This window comes from Hibiscus syriacus, unplaced genomic scaffold, assembly GCF_006381635.1.
Source record: "Hibiscus syriacus cultivar Baekdansim isolate YM2019G1 unplaced genomic scaffold, ASM638163v2 tig00110171_pilon, whole genome shotgun sequence".
In the NCBI taxonomy this organism is placed as follows: domain Eukaryota; kingdom Viridiplantae; phylum Streptophyta; class Magnoliopsida; order Malvales; family Malvaceae; genus Hibiscus; species Hibiscus syriacus.
The window spans coordinates 9,557-35,353 of record NW_024062611.1 but is presented as its reverse complement, the minus strand read 5'-3'; the positions used below and the strand labels follow the sequence as shown (position 1 = coordinate 35,353).

Sequence of the window (25,797 nt, the reverse complement as noted above, 5' to 3'; positions counted from 1 at the left end):
ATGTATATTTTAATGGGCAATGTAGCATTAAAAAAATTAATTCAAACTCCAACGCCTTTTTTATTTTATAAATCTGAGATTAATTCAAACTCCAATGCTTTTTTTATATAAATCTAAGATAAATACAAATTATTCTCAACCTGACGTTGGGGGCAGGCTACTACCCTATCTCCCTCTTACCCCATACATATGAGAATTAGGTTTTGTTGTTGTTGTTGTTGTAAGATAAATACAAAGTAATATTTGTTTAAAGATTCTATGTCATTTGATAATAAACACTCGTACCTCTAAATACGCATGTTCAAATATGAGACTTCAAAAAATAATAATAATTTTTTAATAACCGAGATCATTTGGTTCGTATTAGATAAATAATTCTAAATCAATCAAATTGGAATAATTTAAAAAAAAAATGAAAATTGAGTGAGCTCAAATCTAGTTTTAATAGGAGGGATTTTTCAGTATCAAAAGGAGAAATGTTCCAATCTTTAAGATGAACTGTTGATATATCTTTTCCCTCTCTTTCAAGATCTTCCTGTTTTAGTAAGGGGTCATTAAGCTTTTTATTCTCTAAACCCAACCCAGTCATTTTCCAGGAAAAATAATTTCTTACATTCTTGTGTTTTCAGCAGTTTTGTTCGATTGAGTCTGTCTTTGAAGAAAAACACCATCTTTGGGTATGTTTGGATTGTGAGAAAATCAAACAATGCCGGTATCTACTAGGCTTCAGATCAACAGCCAAGAAGAGCGGCAAAGAAACATAAGCAGAAGATCAAATGAAGAAAAAGAAGAGACCCAGATGAACAATGTTACTAACAATTTTACACCCAGGAATCCACACCATGGATTGAAGGAAAAAAATGAGAGCTTTAACTCTTTTATACGAGCAACAAAAGAAAGCTTCTGCAATTCTGAGAAACAATAACCCATCATCATCTTTAAAACCCGATCATCTAGAGAAGCGTTTTACATCTCACACAACTGCTGATCTTCTCACTTTTTGCAAAACACGAGAGAGGAAAGACGAGAAAGAGCAAAAAGATCTCAAATTTAACAATGTTATGACGGAAAACACCGTGCCAACATTGCCCAAGATGGCAAATCCTACAGTGACTAGAACTTTTGTGTTGCCTCAACCACCGCCGGATGATGCAAAGGAGAATCTTTTGATTGGTACTGATAAGATTCTTGGGTTTTCGTCTTTTGCAAGAAAGGCAACGGCCACTACAAGTATGGAGATGGCGAAACCGATGGCGGTGGCGAGTAAGCCTTCAATGTTGGGGCTAAGAATGTTCAAGAATTAGAGAAAATGGAGAGCAATGGCAACAGTGAAAAAATGGGAGAATTGGTGGAAATGAGAGTAGGATTCATGTGTTTGTAAGGCTTAGGCCTATGGCTAAGAAGGAGAAGGAAGGTGGTTCGAGATGTTGTGTGAAGATTGTTAATAAGAAAGATGTTTACTTGACTGAGTTTGCTAATGAAAATGATTATCTTAGACTGAAGAGGCTTAGAGGAAGACATTTCAGTTTTGATGCTTCATTCCCAGATTCTGCTATTCAACATGAAGTTTATTCAACCACGTAAGTTTATTAGCATTAATCCATTTTGATATGATGTGCAGTCAGTTTTCACCGTTTACATTGTTTCATTGGCTTCTTTTTCTTTTTCATCTTTTTAACTGTTTGGAAGCTAGGAAAATTTTCATCTATTTAGAAAGGGAATTATCTAAGTTTTATATGGAGTTTCCCGATTGAAACTACTGTTTCAATTAATAGTTTATACTGTTGGATTTTGGCAAAGTCCCACATTGGTTGTGTATAAGGAGGAGGGGAAATTCTTTTATTATAAATAAAATCATCCTCCTCCTTAGTTAATCATCCCACATATATAAGCATTCTTCTATATTAAAGGCTATTTTTATTCTTTATCTTTTTGTAATATTTCCTCTAATAGTGAAATATTTTGGTGTTCTCTTTTATGCCTATTTAATAGCTATTGTCGGATATAGTTGTTGTTAATTATTACCCTATTATAATTACTTGTCTTGGTAGTTCTGTCTAAGGAAAGTGTGTTTTAAGAGGGACCATTGTGACCCCTCCTCTTTCCTGGGAATATACCTTGGGGTGATTTTTAGTACAATCATTTTCACACTAGTCACCTAGATAATAGTTTCGAAGGTGAATCTGTTATTGGTGGAAATTAACCCGAATTCCACATTAATTGGTATCAGCGCTCTTGGTTTATTTTAGTATGCTCTGTGGTTGCGGCTTAGGCTGATCTTCCACATCAGAAAAAATTTCCTTGGGATAATTGACATTCCGCATTAACAGCTATTAAATAGAATTTGTAGCAGAAATGGCAGACGCTCCTTCATCTTCAATTTTGGCAAGAAATACTATGACAAATGTTAGATTTGCAGTGGAGATTTTTGATGGCACCGGTCATTTCGGCATGTGGCAAAGTGAGGTTCTAGATGCCTCATTTCAACAGGGTCTAGACATTGCTATTGAAGGAGAGAAACCAGATGATGTTGATGAGAAAGAATGAAAGAGGATCAATAGAATGACATGTGGTACTATTCGACCGTGTCTTTCTAGAGAGCAGAAGTATGCATTTTCTAAGGAAACTTCTGCAAGAAAATTGTGGAAGGCACTGGAGGAGAAATTTTTAAAGAAAAGCGGTCAGAACAAACTCTACATGAAAAAGAGATTGTTCCGCTTCAACTATGTACCAGGTACACTATGAATGATCACATTACTAGCTTTAATCAGCTGATGACTGATCTGATGAATATGGACGTGACTTTTGAAGACGAAGATCTGGCTCTGATATTGATGGGATCACTTCCTGATGAGTTTGAGTATCTTGAACTACTCTACTTCATGGGAAGGTTGATGTGTCTCTCAGTGAAGTAACTGCTGCCTTGTATAGTTATGAATTGAGAAAGAAAGACAAACAAGAAAACACAAGTGTCGAAGCTGAACTACTATACTTCATAGGAAGGTTGATGTGTCTCTCAGTGAAGTAACTGCTGCCTTGTATAGTTATGAATTGAGAAAGAAAGTGATGCAGGGGGATCTGAGACAGATGATGCTGAGCTGTCAGATTGCACGTTGATGGCGCTGAGATACCATGAGTTGGCAGATCAGCGCAAAGGCGGGAATTGATTGTGACATGTTCCTTATTGGGGTCGTTTTGAGTATGTTTCAGTCTTTTGGCCATAACTTTGGCTACAGGTGTCAGAATCGCGCATAAGACCCCAATCCGGAAAGCTCTTTTCGACGCGCACGCTCTCCACATGAGCTACGCTCCATGTGGCCTTTTTTTCAACCTCAAATTCTGCCGTTTTCCCCTCCGAATCACTAGATTTAGTTATTTTTTACTATTTATGGTAATATTTCGATTGTTAATTAGGAAGTCAATTTAAATCCGATTTAGACCGGATTTTTGGGAGATTGCTTATTTTATTTCGAATTTCAATTTAGAGTGATTTTCGGGATTTTGCTATTTTTGGCAAAATTCGAATAAATACGATTTTTGCTATTTTTGGCAAAATTCGAATAAAGACGATTTTTTTAGCTATAACAGTCCGGCTTGTGGACTGCTTTTGACAATTATTGATTTTATAATATTTTATTAAACCCTAGAGACTTTTTTTTCTCTGGTTTTGGGCGAATTTCTCTTGTGAATCGTCTGTCGGAGCTAGCCTACAGGATAATCACTATTCTGTCTGGCGTCAGTTGGTGTCAGAGCTTCAACATCTTCTTGGGAAATTTCACCAGTTTCAATGGCTGGAGGTCGTGGTCGTGGTCGTCGTGAGCAGGTTCCGAATGAGGAAGCCCAACGCCGTGATCGCAGCGTTCAGGATGTGATGATTGCGGATTTGCAGAGGCAAGTCGCAGAATTAACCCAGCGCCTAGCGGCGCAGGATTTAGAGGATCGTGAGGCCTCTGATCACGATACAAATTCCACTTTCGAAAACCCATATCACAATCGCGCAGGATTCCGGGGCGCAGGATTCCGGGAGCACCGTGGTCGGGAGGAGCGTCATGGAGACCTCGGTTTTCGGGTCGATCTCCCTGAGTTTTCTGGTACATTACAGGCCGAGGGATTCGTGGATTGGATTAATGAAGTGGAGCGTATTTTTGAATATAAGGAAGTCCCCGATCGTGTGAAAGTGAAACTGATCGCCATCAAACTCAAGGGCAGAGCATCTGCGTGGTGGGAACAGTTACGACGTTCACGAGAAAGACAGGGCAAAGCCAAGATCACTGATTGGGAGAAGATGAAAAAGAAGATGAAGGGCCACTTCCTTCCCTTCGGCTACACGCAAACCTTATTTCAGCGACTTCATGCGTTGAGGCAGGGCGCGCGATCAGTCGATGATTACACGGAGGAGTTTTACCAATTGGTCGCCCGGAACGATTTATCTGAGACGGAGGAGCAGATGGTGGCGCGATATTTGGGGGGTTTACGCCAGCCCTTGCAAGATGTCCTCAACCTTCATTCATTGTGGAGTGTTTCGGAAGCATACCAGCGTGCACTTGCTGTTGAAAAACAGCAAAACAGGAGACCAGTGATCAGGAGCGATCACAACAGTCGACCAGTTCGCCCTCAAGAGTCCCGTCCTGCTCAGCAGCCACCGCAGGGTAATTCTAACCCTACTATTAGATGTTTTCGTTGTGGTGAACAAGGGCATAGGGCGACTGATTGCAGGAAGCCTGCTAGTCAAAAGGGCAAAAATTTGTTGATTGAGGAAAACGTGGAAGACGAGAATGAGGAGATTGGCGAACCCGTGTATGACGATGATGAGACTGATGATGTGCTGTATGGAGATGGTCATGAGACTCTGGTCGTTCGCAAGAGTCTACTTACCCCCAAGGGCGATTCAGGGGACGATTGGTTGAGAACCAATATTTTCCACACGACTTGCACAGTTGCAGATAAAGTCTGCAAAATGATCATTGACAGCGGCAGTTGTGAGAATGTAGTGTCCGAGGAGGTTGTCCAGAAATTGCAGTTGAAGACGGACCGTCATCCTAAGCCATACAAGTTGTCATGGCTAAATAAAGACAGTGAGGTAACAGTTGATAGGCGATGCCTGGTGTCTTTTTCAATTGGTAGAAAATATTTTGATAATGCCTGGTGTGATGTTGTGTCTATGGATGCGTGTCATATTGTTGGGTCGACCTTGGCAGTATGATCGCAGTGTCATTCATGATGGACGGAAGAATACATATTCCCTTAGCATCAAGGGAAAAAAGATTGTGTTGGCACCCCGGCGGGAAGGACTTACTCCTACCCCAGTAACCCATAATACTAATCTGCTTTCTATGTCCAGGTTTTTAGATGAGATTGAGCATGGCGACGTGGTCTATGCCTTGCTACCTTGCGAGAACAATGCAGTAGACGTGGATACAGATTTACCAGTAGAGGTGCAGCGGTTGCTAGCAGAATTCTCAAACTTGATGCCAGAGGATCTTCCTCTTGGACTACCACCTATGAGGGATATTCAGCATCAAATTGACCTTGTTCCTGGGTCGAGTTTGCCAAATCGACCAGCATATCGCCTCAGTCCCAAGGAGGCCGAAGAGTTGCAGCGACAGGTGGAAGAGTTGTTGGAGAGGGGCTATATCCGAGAGAGTATGAGCCCATGTGCAGTCCCTGCTCTGTTAGTGCCAAAGAAAGATGGTTCTTGGCGTATGTGTGTTGACAGCCGAGCGATCAACAGAATTACAGTGAAGTACCGGTTTCCAATTCCCCGTCTAGATGATATGTTGGATCAACTATCTGGTTCTAAGATCTTCTCAAAAATTGACCTTAAGAGCGGCTACCACCAAATCAGAATAAGGCCTGGAGATGAGTGGAAGACGGCGTTTAAAACGCCACAAGGGTTGTATGAGTGGATGGTCATGCCTTTTGGGTTATCCAATGCGCCCAGTACATTCATGAGATTTATGCATCAGGTCTTGCGGCCTTTTATGGGGAAATTTGTTGTAGTTTACTTCGATGATATCCTCGTTTATAGTCCGACATGGACTTCACACTTCGATCACCTCCGTGCTGTTTTTGAGATGCTGAAAACGGAGTGCTTGTTTGTCAATCAAAAGAAGTGTTCTTTCTTCACTACTTCTGTGACTTTTCTTGGTTTTGTTGTGTCTACTGATGGTGTTCATGCAGATCAGTCAAAAATAGATGCAGTCTTGGAGTGGCCCAGACCAAGAACATTACATGACATCCGAAGTTTCCATGGCTTGGCGTCTTTTTACCGTCGATTCATTAGAAATTTCAGTACTCTGATCGCCCCTATCACAGAGTGCCTCAAGGGGCGTGATTTCCAGTGGTCTGAGGAGGCAGAGGCCAGTTTTCAACTGGTCAAGCAGAAGATGACCGAGGCTCCAGTTTTGGCACTTCCAGATTTTGACAAAGTGTTCGAGGTAAATTGTGATGCATCTGGCGTTGGCATTGGTGGTGTTCTGAGTCAGGCAGGTCGTCCGGTTGCTTTTTTCAGTGAGAAGCTATCGGGATCAAAGAAAAATTATTCCACTTATGATCTGGAGTTCTATGCCATAGTTCAGTCCCTGAAGCATTGGCGTCACTACCTAGTACAGAAGGAGTTTATTCTGTTTACCGATCATGAGGCCTTGAAGTACATCAATGGCCAACACAAGCTGAGTAGACGTCATGCCAAGTGGGTAGCATACTTGCAAGAATTCACTTTTACGCTGAGGCACCAAGCAGGGAGTTTGAACCGCGTCGCAGATGCCCTGAGCCGTCGTACCTTACTTCTCACCACCATGAGTACTAAAGTTGCAGGATTTGAGACGTTCACAGATATGTATGCAGCTGATCCTTCCTTTGGAAGGATATTTCAGGAGGTAACTGAGGGTCACCGTCATGATTTTGTTTTGCATAATGGGTATCTGTTTCGTGGATTACAATTGTGCATTCCAGATTGTTCATTGAGGCAGCAAATTATAAGTGAACTCCATAATGAGGGACACTTTGGCCGAGATAAGACATTGGCCCTTATCTCTTCTGAATTTTATTGGCCCAAGTTGACTAGTGATGTGGCCCATTATGTGGACCGTTGTTATGTGTGCCAGCGATCTAAGGGAGTTCTCACCAATGCGGGATTGTACACTCCCTTACCTGTTCCTGAAGCTCCTTGGTTCGATGTCAGCATGGATTTTGTACTAGGCTTACCCCGCACCCAAAGGGCCTCTGATTCTATCTTTGTTGTGGTTGACAGGTTTTCCAAGATGGCTCATTTTGTAGCTTGCAGAAAGACTATGGATGCTGACCGGATTGCCCATCTCTATTTCAAGGAGATTGTGCGTTTACATGGTGTTCCTCGATCCATCACTTCAGATCGTGATACTAAGTTCATCAGTCATTTCTGGAAGAGCCTGTGGGGGAAACTGGGAACGCAGTTGAATTTCAGTAGCGCCTACCACCCCCAGACGGATGGCCAGACTGAGGTGGTGAACCGAAGTTTGGGAAACCTTTTAAGGTGTTTGGCAGGAACGAAGCCGAAGCAGTGGGATTTGGCATTGCCTCAGGCAGAATTTGCCTACAACAGATCAAAAAACAGAACCACAGGTTTAAGCCCATTTGAGATTGTCTATGGTCAGAACCCATCCGGGGTGTTGGACTTAGCCCCTATTCCACGTATAGGACGTTTCAGTCCTAAAGCAGATGAGATGGCAAAGTATCTTCGGGGTATCCATGAGCAGGTGAAACAGACCATTCATGAGAGCAATACCAAGTACAAGACTCGGGTCGACAATCATCGTCGTCAGGTACTTTTTGATGTTGGTGATTTGTTTGGGCTGTATTAACTCGTGATCGTTTTCCTGTTGGTGAGTATAATAAGCTTAAGGATCGGAAGATTGGACCTTGTGAGGTCGTGCAGAAGATCAATGATAATGCTTACAGGTTGCGACTTCCCAGTCACTTGAAGACTTCTGATGTCTTTAATGTGAAGCACCTGAGTCATTGTTTTGTGGATCCTGATGACACTACTCTGAACTCGAGGACGAGTTCTTTCCAACCCGCGGCGACTGATGCAGGGGGATCTGAGACAGATGATGCTGAGCTGTCAGATTGCACGTTGATGGCGCTGAGATACCATGAGTTGGCAGATCAGCGCAAAGGCGGGAATTGATTGTGACATGTTCCTTATTGGGGTCGTTTTGAGTATGTTTCAGTCTTTTGGCCATAACTTTGGCTACAGGTGTCAGAATCGCGCATAAGACCCCAATCCGGAAAGCTCTTTTCGACGCGCACGCTCTCCACATTGAGCTACGCTCCATGTGGCCTTTTTTTCAACCTCAAATTCTGCCGTTTTCCCCTCCGAATCACTAGATTTAGTTATTTTTTACTATTTATGGTAATATTTCGATTGTTAATTAGGAAGTCAATTTAAATCCGATTTAGACCGGATTTTTGGGAGATTGCTTATTTTATTTCGAATTTCAATTTAGAGTGATTTTCGGGATTTTGCTATTTTTGGCAAAATTCGAATAAATACGATTTTTGCTATTTTTGGCAAAATTCGAATAAAGACGATTTTTTTAGCTATAACAGTCCGGCTTGTGGACTGCTTTTGACAATTATTGATTTTATAATATTTTATTAAACCCTAGAGACTTTTTTTTCTCTGGTTTTTGGGCGAATTTTCTCTTGTGAATCGTCTGTCGGAGCTAGCCTACAGGATAATCACTATTCTGTCTGGCGTCAGAAAGACAAACAAGAAAACACAAGTGTCGAAGCAGAAGCTCTTGTTGTTAGAGGCCGTTCGAAGAGTCAGAATAAAGGAAGCAGAGGGAGATCGAAGTCAAAGTCCAGATTGAGCAAAGATGAATGTGCCTTTTATCGAGAAAAAGGGCACTGGAAGAAAGAATGTCCCAGGCTAAAGAATAAAGGCAAACCTAAAAGGGGGAAGGCTGTCTCAGAATCAAATGTGGTCGAGTATGATGATGCAGATTCAGATTTCGTATTCGCTGCTACGCCATCAACCAGCTGTTCCAGTTCATGGCTGTTAGATTCATCTTGTAGCCACCATATGACCCCCAATAGAGAACGGTTCTTTGATTTTAAAGAACTAAAAGGTGGAATTGTCTACACAGTAAATAATTCCCCTCTTGATACACTTGGGATTGGTTCAATTCGCTTGAGGAATCAGGATGGATCAATCAGAACCTTAACAGGTGTCCATTATGTACCAGATTTAATGAGAAATCTCATATCTGTGGGAACCTTAGAGTCAAAAGGTTTAGAAGTGAGGGCAAAAGATGAGATTATGAGGATTATCTCTGGTGCACTGGTGATAATTAAGGAAATCCGAAAAAGAAACAATGTGTATTACTTTCTGGGTAGTACAATTGTTGGGACAGCAGCAGTGACAGCTTCTACTGATGAACACGAGTCAGAAGCAACCAGGTTATGGCATATGCGCTTGGGGCATGTTGGTGAAAAATCCTTGAAAAGGGAATCCGAAAAAGAAATAATGTGTATTACTTTCTGGGTAGTACAATTGTTGGGACAGCAGCAGTGACAGCTTCTACTGATGAACATGAGTCAGAAGCAACCAGGTTATGGTATATGCGCTTGGGGCATGTTGGTGAAAAATCCTTGAAATTACTCATAGATCAAGGATTATTGAAGGGTGCTCGGACTTGCAAATTAGCTTTTTGTGAGCATTGCATCAAAGGGAAGAAGACGAGGGTGAAATTTGAAACAACAATCCATGATACTAAAGGTATTTTGGATTATGTTCATTCAGATGTATGGGGGCCTTCCAAGACAACTTCATTGGGAGGAACACACTATTATGTCACCTTTGTTGATGATTTTTTCCGGAGAGTTTGGGTGTATCCAATGAAGAAAAAGGATGAGGTGCTAGGATTTTTCCTTAAATGAAAAAAGATGATGGAGACTCAAACAGGCAGAAATATCAAACGTCTCCGTACAGACAATGGTGGAGAGTACAAAAATGATCCATTTCTGAAAGTCTGTGAAGAGGAAGGTATTGTCAGGCACTTCACTGTCAGAGGTACACCACAACAGAATGGGGTGGCAGAGCGTATGAACCGGACATTAGTGGAGAAGGTTCGGTGTATGTTATCTAATGCTGGGTTAGGCAAAGAATTTTGGGCTGAGGCTTTGGTTTATGCTTGTCACCTTGTCAACCACTTACCATCGATTGCTATTGGTGGTAAAACACCATTAGAGAAATGGTTTGGAGTACCTGCTACAGATTATGATTCCTTACATGTGTTTGGTTCCACTGCATACTACCATGTTAAGGAGTCAAAGCTGGATCCAAGAGCAAAGAAGGCGATCTTTATGGGGATCACCTCTGGTATGAAAGGCTATCGTCTTTGGTGTCCAGAAACAAAGAAAATAATCTTCAGCAGGGATGTTACCTTTGATGAATCTACCATGTTGAGAAAGGTGACTTCAGAAAAATTAGACCAGACAGATGGAACTCCCAAACAGGTGGAGTTTGAAGGAAGCAAGATTGTCCCAACCAGTAAAGAAACTGATGTTGACTCTCCTATGGTAGAAGAAGAGTCAGATGAATAAGAGGTTCAGACCCAAGAACCTCCACAGCAACATGAATCAATTGCACTCAGAAAGGGAAAGAGGACCATTAGACAACCTGCTTGCTATGCTGATATGGTCTCTTTTGCATCACCAATTGCAATTGATGACGTTCCTGCCACTTTTAATGAAGCAGTTTAAAGTTCAGAACATAAAAAGTGGAGGATCGCCATGAATGAAGAAATGCAATCCCTTCAGAAGAATCAGACATGGAAACTAGCTAGTCTTCCGAAGGGAAAGAAGGCAATTGAGTGCAAGTGGGTATATGCAAAGAAAGATAGATTTCCTGACAAGAATAACATCCGCTACAAAGCAAGATTGGTGGCTAAAGGCTACGCTCAAACGGAGGGAGTTGATTATAATGAAGTATTTTCTCCAGTTGTAAAACATTCCTCCATCAGAATTTTGTTGCCTTTGGTAGCACAGTTGGATTTGGAACTAGCTCAGATGGATGTAAAAACTGCATTTTTACATGGAGACTTGGATGAGGAAATCTACATGACTCAGCCAGATGGATTCAAAGTTTCTGAAAAAGAAGAGATAGTGTGCAAATTAGAAAAATCTTTGTACGGATTGAAGCAATCTCCAAGGCAGTGGTACAAGCGATTTGACAAGTTTATGATAGGGCAGAAGTACACAAGAAGCAAATATGATCATTGTGTGTATTTACGCGAGCTAGAAGACGGATCCTATATATATCTTCTTCTTTATGTTGATGATATGTTGATAGCTTCCAGGAGTCAGACAGAAATTACGAAACTAAAGACCCAATTGAACAGAGAGTTTGAGATGAAGGATCTTGGTGAAGCGAAGAAGATTCTAGGCATGGAGATATCAAGGGATAAGAAATTGGGGAGGCTTTGTTTGTCTCAGAAAGAATATCTGAGGAAGATACTAAAACGTTTTGGCATAAATGAGATGTCAAAACCAGTTAGTACACCTCTTGCTCCTCATTTCAAGCTCGGTGCATCAATGTCACCTAAGAATGATGCAGAACGGGAATACATGTCAAAGGTTCCATATGCAAGTGCTGTTGGTAGCTTGATATATGCAATGGTGTGTACGAGACCCGATATTTCACAGGCAGTTGGGGTTATGAGCAGGTATATGCATGATCCTGGAAAAGAGCATTGGCAAGCTGTGAAATGGATTCTACGGTATATTCTGAACACCGTAGATGTTGGTTTGGTCTTTCAGTAGGACAAACAAGACGGTTAATGTGTAGTTGGGTATTGTGATTCAGACTATGCAGGTGATTTGGACAAGCGTCGATCAACTACTGGTTATGTGTTTACATTTGCAAAGGCACCAGTCAGTTGGAAGTCCACCTTACAGTCAACAGTGGCCTTGTCTACTACAGAGGTAGAGTATATGGCAGTTACAGAGGCTGTGAAGGAGGCAATTTGGCTTCAAGGGTTGCTTGGTGAATTGGGAATAGAACAAAAGCACATCAAAGTGCAATGTGACTGTCAGAGTGCTATTCATTTAGCAAAGAACCAGGTTTACCATGCAAGGACGAAGTACATCGATGTTCGATATCACTTTGTACGAGAGATTCTAGAAGAAGGTGGAGTCATAATCCAGAAGATTCGGACCACTAAGAATCCTGCTGATATGTTGACAAAAGTGGTAACTGCGGTTAAGTTTAAACATTGTTTAGACTTGGTCAATATTGTTACAAATTAAAAGATTGTTTTTTTAGAGATGTGTGTGGAATTTGCCAAGGTGGAGATTTGTTGGTTTTTAGCAAAGTCCCACATTGGTTGTGTATAAGGAGAAGAGTAAATTCTTTTGTTATAAATAAAGCCATCCTCATGCTTAGTTAATCATCCCACAAATATAAGCCTTCTTCTATATTAAAGGCTATTTATATTCTTTCTCTCTTTGTAATATTTCCTCTATTAGTGAAATATTTTGGTGTTCTCTTTTATGTCTATTTAATAGATATTGTTGGGTATAGTTGTTGTTAATTATTTTCCTATTAAAATTAGTTGTTTTGGTAGTTCTGTCTAAGAAAAGTGGGTTTTAAGAGGGACCATTGTGACCCCTCTTCTTTCCTGGGAATATACCTTGGGGTGATTTTTAGTACAATCGTTTTCACACTATTCACCTAGATAATAGTTTCAAAGGTGAATCTGTTATTGGTGGAAATTAACCCGAATTCCACAACATATACATCTTTTGCCGAGGTTTAATTTGGCATTATCAAAATGTGCTTGTTGCAGAGAAATGATACCTTTTTTGTCTAGATTCTGCATTTGTTAATTTACCAATAGAGAAGATAGGATTTTGATGTAGGAAAGTGGTCCTGCTAGTTTTGCTTGAAACTTCAACCCAACTTATGTCTCAATATTCATTGAATCGAATGAACCTGAGTTTCTTAGGTTCTTTTTTGATGAATTAACTTGTTAAAAAACCAATCAATTTCCAACTTTCAGGACTGCAGAGCTTGTAGAAGCAGTTTTACAGGGACAAAATGGCTCGGTGTTCTGCTATGGTGCCACAGGAGCTGGGAAAACTTCTACAATGCTAGGAACCTTGGAAAATCCAGGTGTGTTGGTCTTGGCAATAAAAGATGTGTTTACAAACATCAGGAAAAGGAGCTTTGATGGAAATTATTCAGTTCATCTCTCTTATCTCGAGGTCTACAATGAAACCGTCCGGGATTTACTCTCACCTGGAAGACCTCTTGTCCTGAGAGAGGATAAACAGGTTTGATTTCTGCTTCAGGATATATATTGTTTGATATCTTTTGCTTTAAATGCCTTGGTTTCACCTCAGTAAAGTGTTTACTCAAATATAATGCAGGGAATTGTTGCAGCAGGTATTACACAATACCGGGCTTATTCCGCAGATGAAGTAAGCTTCCGGTTTTTATTAATTACAACACTTTAGAAGGTTTAGACAATTGATTGAATGGAAAGTTTTACCTGGCTGTGGCAGGTGATGGCATTGCTTCAGAGAGGAAACCAAAACCGAACCACTGAACCAACTCGGGCCAATGAAACGTCTTCACGCTCCCATGCAATTCTTCAGGTACCAGTAATGATATGGGGATAATTACTTGCTATGTTCTTCTAATTTTATGATACTCTTATAAATATGAGTTGCTTTTCGTGTAGGTTGTGGTTGAATATCGAGTCAAAGATGCTTCAATGAATGTCATCAATAGAGTTGGAAAGCTTTCACTCATAGATCTCGCTGGATCTGAAAGAGCTCTTGCAACGGATCAGAGAACACTTAGATCCTTGGAGGGTGCAAACATTAACCGATCACTTCTTGGACTGAGCAGTTGCATCAATGCCCTTGTTGAGGGTAAGAAACACATACCTTACAGAAACTCGAAACTCACTCAAATTTTGAAAGACTCATTAAGTGGAGCTTGTAACACTGTAATGATTGCTAATATCAGTCCAAACAATCTCTAGTTTGGTGAAACACAAAATACCCTACACTGGGCTTATCGGGCAAAGGAAATCCGAACCAAGGTTAGTTAATCTGTGCTCATTTTCTTATAATGAAGTCACCTTTGATGGCTAGACCTTGAACTTTTGTTTTCTGAGTTGAACCTTTCACTGTTTTTGAACACCGTATTCCTTGAACTTTCGTAGGCATGTGAAGCAAACGAGGAGGTAATTGAAGTACCTGAAACCGAAACGAATCAGGCAAAGTTTCTGCTTGAACTACAGAAGGAAAATCGTGAACTGCGGGTACAACTGACATGCCAACAGCAAAAGTTGGTAACCCTTGAAGCACAATCCTTGGCTGCATATGCTTCTCCAACCCCTTCTTCGGTTACATCTCTCGTAACTCCATCCACAGCCCAGCAACAAGAGAAATGCAAACCCAAGTCCACCTTCTTAACCAGAAACTGTTTCACACCGGAATCCAGAAAGAGGGGAGCAGAAGAAGCAGTTAAAGAGCTTAGGCTGACTGTGAAGGCATTGGAACTCGAAATGGCGAGAATGAAGAAAGAGCATGCTACACAGTTAAAGCAGAAAGATGATATCATTCGCAAGCTTTCGAAACAAAGGAAAAAACATCAGAAGTATGTGTGAAGAAGGTTGGCATGAGAGCTAGCTTGCGGCCCAAGGAACCAAACCCTGGGGAGTTGAAGAGCCCAAGTCATCATTTTCGATCACTGGTTCCCACAGCCAAGAAAAGAAGCTTCTGGGATATAACAACAGCTAACAGTCCATCAGTCACTACACTCAATGGAAGAAAAACTAGAAGCCATGTCGTTTCGGAACCTATTGCAGCTCCCTCCATGCTACCTCAGGTACAATATTTTTTTCGCTCTGAACCTTTCTTTTGTTTTGAGTAGGTTCATTTTGTGCGGCATTTCATTCATGAGTTTTCTTTGCCTTTTCTTCTGTAACTAATGCAGCCGGGATTTGCTCGACAAAGACAACCTGATGCACCAAAGTAACGACGAAGAGAAGAAACAGAAAGTAAGTTGTGTTTTGATAGTGTCTCTTCTTCTCCAATCCATTCTCTACACAATGAATGTTCTTTGTTAAGTGGTGTAATGATTTAGGTATTCTTTTTTTTTTCTTATTCAATTTATTCTCATCAAGATTATCAGCAATTACTCCATTGATGTGAGTTTTCTTTGCCTTTTCTTCTGTAACTAATGCAGCCGGGATTTGCTCGACAAAGACAACCTGATGCACCGAAGTAACGACGAAGAGAAGAAACAGAAAGTAAGTTGTGTTTTGATAGTGTCTCTTCTTCTCCAATCCATTCTCTACACAATGAATGTTCTTTGTTAAGTGGTGTAATGATTTAGGTATTCTTTTTTTTCTTATTCAATTTATTCTCATCAAGATTATCAGCAATTACTCCATTGATGTGTTTATTTTTAGTTAAAGTCGAAGCTCTTGGAGCATCTTAGGACTAAACAATTCATGTATATTTGTGGGATATTATGTTGGGGTGCAGTCGCATCCTCTAAAATTTTTAAATTCCTCATCCCCTGACATTTTATAATTTCGCAAAGTCTAAATTTCTTATATAATTTCTTAAGTTCGCACTCCTTAACATAAATTCTTACGTCTATCAGTTCAACACCAATTGTTTACTAACCTAACTAAAAAAAGTCAATCTCAGTCATCTATTTCACTCATTTAACGTCTTAAATCTGTGTAAAGCTAAAGAGTTTTACATTGCGTAAGTGGATCCTAACTCATATATTAGATATGTGACGATAATAAAATGATTTCATCCTAATTTTCTTTTTAAAAATATTTCATCCAAAATCCAACTTTTTAAAGTTAAGGACGCCTTTGGATGAAAGAATTTTAATATTTTAGAGATTTTTTTTAAAAATATTGAGTGATAAAATTAATATTTTTTAAATTAAAATTGAAGTTTCAAAATTGTGTGGAACTTATCAATTTGATAAATCAAAATTGAGTATTTTTTAATTTAAAAAGCCAATGTTGATAAAATTAATGAAAACAATTTAGATATATATTTAAATTAATAATTTGAAAATACTCAATTATGATTTATCAACTTGCCAAGTTCCATACAATTTTAATTTATCAACTTTACGAGTGATAACAAAATAAGTTTGTAATATTTTAAAAATTGAAAGAATTATTTATTTAGATATATTAAAATTCGTATTAATTAATTTTGGTTTATCAATTTGATTGATTATTCTTTTCGAATTTTTAATTGGGAATTCAATGAGTGAGTTGACAATGTAATACCAAAAACTAAGAAGTTTGAAACATAGAAACCTTGTCAATGATATAATTAGTTGAACTGATTCAAGTTAAATAAAATGAATTAATAATGTTGACGAGACATATTTTATCACTTAAAATTTATTTATTTTTTTAATCGAGTTAATTTTTCGAATCAAATCAAATTTTATTTGTCCTTACTCACAAATAACAAGAAAAGAAAATTCAATATGATGGACCATAATAAGAGTTTGCCAATGGAATGGCACAAGACTCCGAACGTCGAAGAATTCGGGTCACTAGCCAGAATACCAACGAGTATTTCTTACGAGTATTATAAGTAGAGGAGACCAACGAGTAGGAGAAGGTAGAGGTGGGCCTCGGATCCCTACGTTTGATCTATCAGATATCGAGTATTTCTTTATATACTATTCTTTTCCATTATTTAAATTTTTTTTTGTATTATCTCATATCGTTATACTTATAACACTAACTATTCATCAAACATTTTTATTGTTTTAAAAAAGAGTAATTGGTAAGTCGTAATTATGTCATTTTGTTAACGCATTATTTTGCGATTTGCATTCGTTCCAAGTCAATCTCAAATAGGTATAAGTTTAAGTTTTAATTATTTGAAAATTCATTTTTAATCTATTGTGTAATTAAATTTAATTTGAGATGACAAATAAATGCTTAAATAATAACTCAAATAAAATAATAGTTCAAATATAATATTTGATTTCAAATTTAATTATTTGTGCTCAAATAATCAAATTTGAATAATAAAATTTCATCATTAATTAAAAGCATAAAATCTAATTAGACGTAAAATCACTAATCAAACTCATATAGTTTAAAATTATTTCAAATGAGTTGGATAATGAGTAACCTAATTCAATTTTTCTCCTAAAATCATAGAAAAAGGAAATAACTCTTCAATGAATAATTTTTACCTAGTGTAGGGGTGTTCAATCGGTTAATTTGACAACCGACTGTATTGAATACCCATTAACTGGATTTTTTTCTTTAATCATTAACCGAAATGATTAAATAAAATGATTAAGCGCTGAATGATTCAATGGCCTGAATGATTCAAAGGCTCTGTATGAATTAGCTCTGAATGTGACATGCTGTTTGATAATGATTCTAAATGTACAATCTGAATTATGAATATTTTCATTTTTACCTTCATAATGATTTATTATATTATAAGATATGATTGTTTAATAAGACAACATGTGAAAAAATAGGTATTATGGTAAAATACCGAGTGCTTAATGATTCACAATGTACTTTAATGCTAAATCATTCAGCAGTGTTTTGTTGTTTCATTCAACATAGTATTCATTCAGAGGTGAGAATCAAACATGCTGAATGTTGAACGGTTCAACATTCAGCGCTGAATTGTTCCATTTAGCAGTAAACAAACAACCCCTTAGTTTTTTTTTATATATTTCTTGAGTTTTCAGATAAAATTAGTGAAAATAGTTAATTGAATAATAAATTAAACTTTTGATGATGTTTTGGAATTATTTAAAGATTTAGAGATTATAAAAGAAAGTCATTGACTGCCGGAGGTGTTCCATCATTTCAGGCGTGTAAGGCATGTCAAGGCCATTCTTTATATGGGCATACAACCGGGTAGGTACATCAAGGTCAATCATGTATAAGGCTTATTTAAATTTGTCATCTTTTCAAGCATTTCATTGTTTTAGGTGGGGAACGGGGGTAAGATAGATTGTGCCTAGTTCAACCATTTTAATGTCTATATGTAGCATTTCTATTATTTTTTCCCCGCATATATGTAGGGGCGGACATTCGGTAGAGTTTGAACTGATCCTCAAGTAAAGGTACGTGTATTGTGAACACCATTGAAGGTTGCCCATACGGCCTGGTCGATAGTGTGAGTGAATCTTATATAACCCGATGTTATTTCTATTAATAATACATTTTCCCTTCTGGGGAGTCTGAGGTCAATCGTGTGCGTCTACTATGCCCAACAATTTCGATCCTTTTCACTAGAGCTGACTTGGGAGGAAGCGTCTCTTTTCAAGTGTCGAATGGGTTAACGACCGAACCAACTAGGCTAAGCCTATGACACTTAGTATCAAAGCCCAGAGCTTCATGATCTTTTGATTAAAAGCATAGTGGTGCCCATTTAATTAATTAAAGTACGACGATGCTTGTTGCCGATTGATGCACAACGATGCACAATTGTTGAATTAAGCACATAGGTGCTTAATTTTAGATTGAAGCATGGATGTGTTCAATTTGTTTATTAAAGTATAAAAGAGTTAGATTTTAAATTGAAGCACAAATATGTTCAATCATTCTAAAGCATAGATGTCCCAAATTTTAGATTGAAGCACAGAGGTGTTCAATCTTTTTAAAAGTATAGAGATGCCAATTTATAAATTGAAGCACAGAGGTATTATGAATTCAACACAATGGTGTTATTTGGTTAATTTAGGCACGATGGCGCTTATTTGTGTTACAGAGGTGCCGACGAACAAAGAAAATGATTTGTACGCGTAATGGTGAGTCGACAAGTTCCCCAAGAAATGATAATTTATCGTGTTGCATGCAATGATAATTTCATTAATAAAATTTAAAGATGAATTTGATTTTTTTACACTTTAATAATGTGTAGGGTTGAATTTCCAACCTCATTGCTCACAGGAAAAATCAGAATGTTAAATTATTATTTATAGCATGAGTTTCTTCTTCTGCATTACATTGTCTATAGATAACTTTGTTTTCGTAACAAAGCTTGTTAAAGCAACTCATCAAATACACAAATTTTCTGATGGGTTTCAGTCGCAGAATAATATTGTGTTCGGTTCCCATCGTTGTATTTGAGAATAAAAATCAAGTCCTAGTATATGAGTATGAGAAAGAAGATGATTATTTATAAATTGTCATATGAAGCCCCTGACTCAAAACCCAAATCACTAATTTATATAAAATTAATTGTGACTTGATTATAAATTTTTAAAATATAATGATTTGTTTGTAAATTTACTAATAACATGTGGTGTAATTTACTTAATATAACTCATGAACAATTAGAATTGTCAAGTTGAAACTTGTTTAATTCATACAGTATGTCACTCTTTCATACGAAGTGGGTGACCATGTCTACACCGTTAGTGTGCACTAAAGTTAATTAGTTGCAAAAATAAAATCTCTAGATAATTTATTGTGTTGTCTATGGTGTGCTAGTATACTAAGAAGCTGATCCATTTTGATCTCCAGTTAAGTGACTCATCGTTGAAATTAACAAGCCACCAGCTATCACCAAGACTCCCACAAACTCCTCGCGTCAACACGTGGATCGTGCATTCTAGGAGAGTAATCTGAAGCTGACATCCTCATTCCACTCTTCACAATTCTAATCCTTTAGAGACCACGTTCCATTTCCTTTAAAAGTGCCATTTCTCGAATCGCTTCTTTCTTTCAACCTTGGATCTGAATTCCCAATTCCTTTTCCAGTCCCAACGTTTTCATTGCTTCTTGTATCGTTATTTCCGTCTTGCTTGCACATCCGAATCAGTTAATGAAATGCCTTCTAATTCAGAAATTTCTATTTCTTTTTCATGCCTTTTCTTTTTACTCAAGATTATCTCCTTTCTCTTCTTCTCCAATTTATCGACATTTTCTTCTACAATTTTGCTAAAGAGCCATATATTTTTTTTACCCGATGGGGGTCTATATTGAAATTTAGGAGAAAAAAAAATCAATATTTTTACGCTGCAAATCGTAGCCATAGTTCGTACCAGACACTTCTCTAATCTCCTCAGTGCTGCTTCTTCAATATGGCCCTGGATACTCTTGTATCTCTTTCCTTTCTTTGCTTCCATTCCTCCGCTGCTCAAACTTTCTATTGAGCCTTCTTGGTCCTTTTGTTCATCTTGTCTTCACGTTTGCCCGCTTCCCTGACCGTCAGATTATTACCCTTAATTTTGTCTCTCTGCAATGGTCGGTGGCCTTTTCCGATATCATCCTTTCTCCAAGTCTTCGGCTCTCCTCCATATCTAGCTTCAGAAACATGGATTCTAAATCCATACAAAACGAAATCATTTAACCTTTCGATCGTTCTGTCTGCATCTCTCCTATTAGAAAATCTTACAAAACCAAATTTCTTCCCCATTCTTCCATCTTTCTCGCTATAGATGAGTTAACAACATCCCTTATCTTTCGAAGACTTGCCTCAATCCGCTCCATTGTAGTGTTGATGGAATATTTTGGACAAATAACATGACTGTTTGAATGGTTGCACCTTAACTTTTCAAATTTGGATGGCTGCACCTTAATCCCCTATCTTCCTCTTCGCTTTTTTTTCTTTCCTTATCGTTATTTTAATGGCTGCACCTTAACTTTTCAAATTTTGTAGGGAACGATACTATGAATTATCACTGGAGACATCTTTTTGGGGTCCTCATTTGGAAGTATCGCAATAATGTTGTGTTTAACAGACAAATTGAAGCTTCCTTTGACCTCCTATTTTCAGCCAAAGCTTGGGCAGGTTGGATCAAACAAGGCAAAGCCATGAGTACTACCCAACCTGTTCGAAACAGAAGCACGACCAAATTGAAGCCTCACCCCCCGGGGGTTTTAAGTTAAACACGGATGCAGCGATACACCCTAGCTTCATGTAAGCTGTGAGTGGAGGTGTAATCCGAGATGAGAATGGTTCGTGGATCGCTGGTTATAGCAGGAGAATCAACAGGTGCACTGCTATCCATGCCGAATTGCGGCTGTTGTTGATGGTATTGAACTTGCTTGGCAACATAGCTTCCGACATATTGTGATTAACACCGATAATATTCATGTGGTCCGCAATCTCAACTCTCACCTCAGCCATATGAGCCTACGCTTCTAAGGAGAATCCGTGGTCTTCTCAACTGGCCCTGGAGTGAAATTATTAAAATGGTTTTCAAGTTTGGTAACCAACTTTGAAAAAATGGTTTTTAAAGTTTGGTAAATGTTTCTTTGAAAATGGTTTTCAAAGTTTGGTAAATGTTTCTTTGAAAAATAATTTTTCAAAGTTTGGTAGATGTTTGTTGAAAAATGATAATGGGATAATCAGAATTAATCCCTATGCTTTAGGGTATTTACAAGATTAAGTCCTTAAGTTTCAACTATAAATACCCTAGCTCATTTAGCTTCAAAACCATTCCAAAAACCATTTCTTTCTCCTAATACTAGAGAGTTTTCTTGTGAGTAGTGAGTGTTTTGTAAACACCTGTAAATTTTCTCTCTTAGTAAAAGATCTGCAGCAGTCCGGAGACGTAAGCACAATTGGCTGAACTCCGTTATCAATTTCGGGTATTATTTTTCCGCTTTTATTTCGTATTCTCACTAATCTGGTAATAGGGAAATTACTTGTACTTGGTTTATTTCCCAACAACTAGTATCAGAGCTTTTGGGTTGTGAATTTTGTCAATTTTTTGCGAGGTTACTATTCACATGAATAGTGAATTTCATGAATAGTGAAATTCGGTCGGCGATACGAGTTTGTCGACGGAGGTGTTCTAATACACGGAGGTTCGCAAAAATTGTCAGAAACGATCCAAACGAAGCCATATTCGAGTGGGAGCGATGGTTGCAGACGAAGGGAAGGTGAAAATTGAAAAGTTCGATGGTGCGGACTTTGGATTTTGGAAGATGCAAATTGAAGATTTTCTATACCAGAAAAATCTATATCAACCCCTCTCAGGAAAACAACCAGAGGGCATGAAGAATGAAGACTGGGCTCTTCTCGACAGACAAGCCCTCGGAGTTATCCGACTGACGTTATCCCGCAATGTTGCTTTCAACATAGCAAAGGAAAAGTCCACGGCAGGTCTTATGACGGCTCTCTCCAGTATGTATGAGAAGCCATTGGCCTCAAACAAAGTTCATTTGATGAGGCGATTATTCAATTTACGGATGACAGAAGGGGCATCGGTGGCACAACACCTAAATGAACTCAACACAATCACAACCCAGTTGAGTTCAGTGGAAATTGAATTTGATGATGAAGTTCGAGCTTTAATTCTCTTATCATCTTTACCAGACAGTTGGAATGCTACTGTTATAGCAGTCAGCAGTTCGTCGGGAAACAGCAAATTAAAATTCGACGATGTTCGGGATCTGGTACTGAGCGAAGAAATTCGACGGAGAGAATCGGATGAAGCATCAACCTCCTCAGCCTTGCACACGAAGTCCAGAGGGAGAACTTCAGAAAGAAATTCAAATCGTGGCAGATCGAAATCCAGAAGGGGAAAATCAAGAACAGGAAATAAAGATTTTACCTGTTATAATTACGGCAAGAAGGGCCACTTCAAAAGAAATTGCCGAGCACCGAAGAAAAATACCGGCGCACAGGAATCTGCCAACATGACGAAGGAGACAGGTGATGCCATGATTTTAAGCCTCAACAGTCCGATTGAATCATGGATTTTGGATTCAGGGGCATCTTTTCACTCCACGCCATGCCAAGAAATCATGGAGAACTATGTCAGTGGTGATTTTGGGAAGGTTCATCTTGCTGATGATGAAACCTTGAAGATCGTCGGAAAAGGAGACATCCGACTAAAGCTGCCAAACCAGACCACCTGGAAGTTGACAGGAGTGAGACATATTCCTGGTCTCAAAAGAAATTTGATTTCTGTAGGACAGCTTGGTGGAGAAGGATACAATACAACTTTTTCAGGCTGTGAATGGAAGATTACCAAAGGAGCACTCGTCATTGATCGTGGTAAGAAGACTGGTACTCTCTATGTAACCTCAAATTTAGAGAATATCATTGCAGTAGCAGACGTTGATGGAAAATCAAACCTATGACACCAAAGGCTTGGCCATATGAGCGAGAAAGGAATGAAGATACTTCTGTCAAAAGGGAAGCTGCCGGATCTAAAGAATGTAGATGTCGGACTATGCGAGGATTGCATCTTTGGCAAACAAAAGAAAGTCAGTTTTGCAAAGATTGGCAAGACACCCAAGGCAGAAAGGTTAGAATTGGTTTATACTGATGTATGGGGACCATCCCCAGTTCCATCTCTTGCAGGCTCACTATATTATGTCACCTTCATCGATGATTCAACAAGGAAGGTGTGGGTTTATTTTCTGAAAAAGAAATCAGAAGTCTTCGATACCTTTAGAAAATGGAAGGCTATGGTGGAAAATGAGACTGGTTTAAAAGTCAAGCGGTTGAGGTCTGACAATGGAGGAGAGTACATAGATAGTAGATTCAGAGATTTCTGCGCAAACAATGGGATCAAGATGGAGACAACAGTTCACATAACACCGCAGCAGAATGGCGTAGCAGAGCGCATGAACAAAACTCTGAATGAACGTGCCAGAAGCATGAGGATACATGCCGGATTGCCCAAATTTCTATGGGCTGAAGCTATCAACACTGCAGCTTACCTGATCAACTATGGGCCCTCAGTTCCTTTCGATAGCGGAATACCAGAGGAAGCTTGGAGCAAGAAAGAAATAAACCTTTCACACTTAAGAGTGTTTGGTTGTATTTCTTATGTACACATAAACTTTGCTGAAAGAAGTAAACTTGATGCTAAGTCTAACAAATGCGTATTTGTTGGTTACGGTGGTGATGAGTTTGGTTACCGGTTTTGGGACTACGAAAATCGGAAGATCATTAGAAGCAGAGACGTCATTTTCAATGAAAATGTGATGTACAAAGACAAGTCAACCGCAGAATCAAGTAATACCAAAGCTGAAACAAAGGAATTTGCTGAGTTCGAGGAGATTTCTGGAAATGATGTTCAGATCAGTCCTGAAGCAGTTCAAGAGGAAGAACCAGGCACACCAGAACTGAGATGCTCCTCCAGAATTCCTAAACCAACCCAACGGTATTCTCCTTCTTTGCACTACTTGTTGCTGACTGACAATGGTGAACCAGAGTGCTATGATGAAGCAATGCAAGTGGAGGATTCAGTCAAGTGGGAGTCTTTCATGAAAGATGAGATGGACTCGCTTATGTCAAATCAGACGTGGAAATTAGCTGAATTACCACCAGGCAAGAAAGCGCTCCATAACAAGTGGATTTACAGGATCAAAGAAGAGCACGATGAGAGCAAACGCTATAAAGCAAGATTGGTTGTCAAAGATTTTCAACAAAAAGAAGGTATTGATTACAATGAAATTTTCTCTCCAGCCGTGAAGCTATCTACAATCAGACTGGTGTTGAAAATTGTAGCTGCAGAGAATTTACATCTTGAGTAGTTAGATGTAAAAGACAACTTTCCTTCATGGTGATTTGGAGGAAGAAATCTATATGAGGCAGCCAAAAGGCTTCATAGAGGTAGGCAAGAAAAACCTGGTATGCAGGTTGAAGAAGAGCTTGTATGGTTTAAAACAAGCTCCTAGACAGTGTTACAAGAAGTTTGATAGTTTCATGAGTAGCAGTGGTTTTACCAGATGCCAAGAAGATCATTGTTGCTACATCAAGAGGTTCGACAATAGCTTCATTATTTTATTGTTGTACGTTGATGACATGCTCGTTGCAGGCTCAGACATGCAAGAGATTATAAACTTGAAGCAAAAATTGTCAAAGCAGTTTGCTATGAAGGATCTGGGTGCTGCAAAGCAGATTCTTGGGATGAGGATCAAGAGAGACACAAAGTCGGGGACTTTGATATTATCACAGGCTGAGTACATCAACAAAGTACTCTCCAGGTTCAACATGCAAGATGCTAAACCAGTAAGTACACCTTTAGGTGTTCATTTCAGACTCTCCAAAGAACAGTCACCAAAGATGGAGGAAGAACGTGCACACATGGTGAAGGTGTCATATGCCTCAGCAATTGGAAGTCTGATGTATGCCATGGTTTGTACCAGACCAGATATTGCTCAAGCAGTGGGAGCTGTTAGCAGGCATATGAATAATCCGGGCAAGGTACACTAGGAAGCAGTCAAATGGATCCTCAGATATCTGCGGGGTACCACAAACAAAACACTTTGTTTCAAAGGTGGAGATAAGATACTGACAGGCTATGTAGATGCTGACTTAGCCATAAATGTTGACATCAGAAGGAGCACTACAGGGTATGTCTATACTCTAGGAGGAACCGCAGTGAGTTGGGTTTCTCAACTACAGAAGATAGTTGCTCTCTCCAAAACTGAAGCAGAATATGTCGCTGTTACGGAAGCCAGCAAGGAGATGGTTTGGCTCTAAAGTTTCTTGGAAGAGTTAGGCAAGAAACAAGAAAACAATGTCTTGTATTGCGACAGTCAAAGTGCTATACATCTAGCAAAGAATCCGTCTTTTCATTCCAGGACAAAGCACATACAATTGCGATATCATTTTATCCGGTCTCTTCTGGAAGATGGGATTTTGAAACTTGAAAGATCAGTGGAGCTCAAAATCCGGCAGACATGTTGACAAAGACGGTGACTACAGACAAACTGAAGTTGTGTTCAACTTCAGTTGGCATGCTAGAGTAACAAGACTAGAAAAGCTGTTGCATTGATCGAGGTGTGAAGACAT

General features: G+C 39.0%; 1 pseudogene; it reads left to right on the top strand.

Moving 5' to 3' along the window:
- Positions 1-696: 696 nt before the first annotated feature.
- On the top strand, positions 697-15,037 carry LOC120216814 (annotated as a pseudogene).
- The last annotated feature ends 10,760 nt before the right edge of the window (positions 15,038-25,797 follow it).